Genomic DNA, 4,457 nt, shown 5'->3' with positions numbered 1-4,457 from the left:
CTCTCGAAATTTCGAGCCGGCGTTTTTATCCGCGTACTTGACCGCCAACGACCTGAAGTTTGAACACATTAATTGCTGGAGGAGAGAGCGACGAAAGAAACGAAAGTACATGGCGAAGGAAACTAACCCGGTGAGCACATCACGGACGCGTTTCGGCGGCGGCGGCGGCGACGGCGAGCCCACTTGGTTTCTGGAACCGTCTCTCGAAATTTTGAGCCGGCGTTTTTTCTCCGCGTACTTGACCGCCGACGACCTGAATTTTGAAGACATTGCTGGAGGAGAGAGCGACGAACAAATGTTTGTTTGAGGTGGAGAGAGGAAGAAAGTGAATGGAACGAGAGAGTTTAGCGTTTTGCCCTTATAGTCATAGTCGCTAGCCGAACGGGTTTCTTTGACTTTAATTGTCCGCATATGGCGGGCCTACAGGCGTCTCCTCGACTCTCTTGGAGCAATCGTGTCCGTCCATCCGAAATGGTGATATAAATTTAGGGTGCGATTTGTGGACTGATGAGAACTTAACCTCGTTCTCAAACAGTTGATGTCATTAAATAAATCTCAGTTGCAACCCATGTTTTAAGTTTCGCAAAAATTGAAAAGTACCCAGGGGCCGCCTTGTCAGCGAGAGGACGTGATGGTTCGCATCGGCCGTGACGCGGGAAGGTTGGTCGTCGTCGTTTAATGGTCTCCCGTGTGGAAACCAAGGTGGCCACGAGGGCAGCGGCTGGCCACGCGGTGTCCAGTCGCCTACGCCGCCGTAAATGCGGTAGTTGCCTACCACCACCAGGTGACATGCACCTTTTGCATGTCACCTTGTGACATGCGGCCTAAATTCAAATTTAAACATTGCGAAAAAATCATGCATCCGGTGACATGCCCATGGCATGCCACCGATGAAGAGTTCCGTGCCATGCACTCTGGCACTCTGCGCCGTCTTGGATCAGAAAATGAGCGAAGAACGAGGACGAGGCACTAGTTTTAAATTTAGGATGAAGTTTAAGTTTTATTTTGGTTTAAATTAGATTAGAGGGAGTAGTACTCTTATTTTAGTTGAATGCTCGTGCGTTGCTATGACCATTACAAAAGAAAACTTAACATGGTAATTCCGGTGGCATGAAGCATTTGTCAATTAAGACATTCCCATCAACATTTCCTCCGTAAAAAACATTTCAAGGACAATACCATTTAGGCAATGGTGAAATTATTTTGTTTGGGTTAGTCAAAACACATTTCCTCCGTAAAAAACATTTCAAGGACAATACCATTTAGGCAATGGTGAAATTATTTTGTTTGGGTTAGTCAAAACACATGTCGCTCTCTTTATACAATCAATAGCTGCGAAGCGGATATTACATGGTTGGTAGTGGCCACAATCAAGAAGCAATTGAACATCTGATTTTGATCCTTGGCCTTCACTGCTCATTTTCTTTCCACGCCGTAATGAAAATACATTTTTTCATGGAGGTTTTTATGGAGCAGGCCGAGATAATGCGATGACTTACAATTCAATAGTGTCTCCAACAACACGATATTTTGAACAAAGAATTTATTAACTAAGGCCTTTCAATGCATGGGCTCTTATAAAATTGTTCATAAATAACTACCAGGTACTGGAAAAATAAAACAATATATTACAATTAAATAATGCTTATCAATCTGGGAATTTTAGTTTCTAGTAAAGAAACACTTAATGTCAATCAGAAATTCTTACTCTATATTTAACATTAGAATCAATTACTCACACACTGCTACTGGATCTTATTCCTGAAGATATGCTTAAATAAAACTTTATTCATCCTCGAATTACATTCTTCCTGTTGAACCAAGGCATTGCTCTTCTGTCAAAATTATCTGACATATTAGGCCCAACTAACTTGCAGTTCGAGTGACATTGGATATATTATCTGCCTACCAAGCTGTGGATCCCAATCAGGATGCGTGACTTTACCTCCAAGAACTCCTTTCCCTCTCTTAGGAGAGGAAAACACCTAGCCCGAGCATGTCACCAATGGATACACCACCTAATTAATAAAACAAGCAATCTTGAGGTCATCTATTTCATTTAACTAAATCTCAATAGATTATTATGGTGCATCCAACGTCTGGAGAACAAAAGCACATGAGAACCACGGGTTATCATATTAGGAACAAACATGTGGAAACATCATGTGTAAATACTTCTTGTATAGAGATAATTTGACGATGCATAATCTGCATTTATCTACAAACTTCTCCGCCCCATTGATGTTAGAGAACCATAGTGTAGGAAATTCCTCTACATCATACAAATGCACTATCAAAATACTAAAGAAATCATATCCTGATATAAAAGTATATGAAGATGCAACATAAGAGATTCACATGAAAGGAGCATAAAAGAGAAAATCACTTGGGTCTTATAACTGTTTACATACTACTGAAAAAGTCTAGGAAAAACCATGAGGTGCAAATAGCAAATATAATTAGCATTTCTATCATAAAGATCATTCCAAGAGAGCATAGTGATCAAGGTACAATTCCAGGGGAATGGTTGATGTGTTGTTGCTTACCTTTTTATTGGAATGAAAGAAGTCAAGAATCATGCTCTGTGGGGCTTCCTTTGTTTAGTGACTGAAAGGACAGTACAATTGAGTCAATCAATTCACATTGCAAGCATTACTTATGGATAAAAATATCTTAACAGAGAATTCCAATTTTTCGGATTTTCCATTACAGAATTTGCAAATATCTTGTCAAATTGGTGCGTTTACTCATCATGATATCCTTACTACATATGACACAGTAATATGATTTGATAACTTCAGTCTCTTAAAAATCTGAAAGGGTATGCACGCTCTACTAATATAAAAAGTATTTAGTGACAAAAAATGCAAGTAGTCAACCAGCATGATGAAACCAGGAAAAAAAAATGGAGAGGCATCATATCAGCCTGCACCAGTTAGAACTTTAACACTAACAGATTGTGTTTTGAACTGATCCATTGCCGATGACAACTTACGTATGTATGGAAAAACCTATGACCAGTAATAAGTATTGAAATGATCGAAAAAATGCCAGACATGCACACCAAAAAATTCACTCACCTAAGCAATATCATACATGTTCCCTCCAACACATTCAGCTCAATATCAAAGACACTTCTAATATCACTTAGTGAAGTCAGAGTTTAAAATAACTTTCAAATGGAAATAGATATTACCAGGGATGAGAAGTCTTGCTACTTCAACTGGATAAGCCTTGCTCTCATCAAATTATTAATCCCTGAAGGCTGTTCCTTTAGGCTACCTCCCAGATCAAATTAACTTACAACCACGGACAAACAATCTTAGCAAACTAATCACCAGAAAAGGTGTCATTTCTTTAAATGAGTGTATTGCCAATTGCACTGTCTGTTTCATAAACGCAAGTGCAACTACTAATTCTTTGTAAATAAAAACTGAAAGGAACAGATTGCCAGTTCTTAGCATGTAGACTACATCTTGTAATCGATCCAAGCTCTGATATCTGGAGGAGCATCCATAGAGAAGCAGCTAGTCCATCTCCTTCTTGCTATGAGTAGCTGACTCATTCTGTCCAGAGCGCATACAATCTGCTAAAACTGACTCAATTCAGTACTAAGTCTGCCCCGGTAGCATATTTCTCAAGAAAAAAAATTCATGGTAAGGCTTCACGGCAATGGAAGAAAAAAAATCTCCATAGAATATAGTTTTACCATCATTGTGAAGTCAGCATAAGGAATTACATCTGTAAACAGACTAAATTCAATGCATACAAAAGGAGACGTTTTTTTAGACTGGAAATCGTAAAGCTTCAGCTCATTAAGCACAGCTGAGCTGCTACCACTCAGCAACATTGATCAACCCTGCAAAGTATTGTTCATACATTATAAAGTTATATGTGCTGATTTCTTACTTTCATTTCCTAAAATAAAGCTTATTTGGTAACCAATTTCGAACTACAATCCGGTGAGGCAATACGTCAGACAAGTTGTAGGTATTCATAGGCATGGAGGATGCAAAGAATCAATCTCTCATCTTAACGTGAGATGCAGTCCATGGGATGCAGATGCTAGCGCCACTGCTCGCGCCTACTGTGTCTGTGACTAACAATACCTCCTAGATTGCATCAACTAAAAATCCACCGTGAGATGAAGAAACTGGCAACAATTAACTCTTGGTTTGTCCGATTATAATAAAGATAAAGAAAATCCGCGTCCACCTATCCGGCCTTCAAGCGGTACCTTGAGTCATGCGTCAACGTGAGGAGCGAGGTGGGGCAGCGGCGACCGCCGTGGCGCCGCGTAGAGTTGGGGTGCAGCAGCCGCGGCGACCTCGTCTAGGTCGCCCAGTCGCAGTGGGGGTCGCCGCGCGGAGCGACGTGTGTCCGCAAAGGAGGGAGGCGGTGCCGGGAAGAGGGGAGATGAACTTCCCACGCTGTCCTCATGCTCCCACCCCGCTCGC

The 4,457-nt window shown here is 41.0% G+C and overlaps 1 long non-coding RNA gene across 1 annotated transcript; it reads right to left on the bottom strand.

Annotated features, from left to right (window-relative positions):
- Window positions 1-3,295: 3,295 nt before the first annotated feature.
- Window positions 3,296-4,172, bottom strand: LOC124667990. The gene is made up of 2 exons (XR_006991509.1): window positions 3,710-4,172; window positions 3,296-3,586 (listed from the first exon to the last, which is right to left on the bottom strand). It is a non-coding gene; the product is annotated as an uncharacterized LOC124667990 (long non-coding RNA).
- Between the last annotated feature and the right edge of the window lie 285 nt (window positions 4,173-4,457).

The sequence above is a fragment of the Lolium rigidum genome, chromosome 6 (assembly GCF_022539505.1).
Source record: "Lolium rigidum isolate FL_2022 chromosome 6, APGP_CSIRO_Lrig_0.1, whole genome shotgun sequence".
In the NCBI taxonomy this organism is placed as follows: Eukaryota; Viridiplantae; Streptophyta; class Magnoliopsida; order Poales; family Poaceae; genus Lolium; species Lolium rigidum.
The sequence above is the reverse complement of the archived record's forward strand: the minus strand, read 5'-3'. Positions and strand labels throughout refer to the sequence as shown.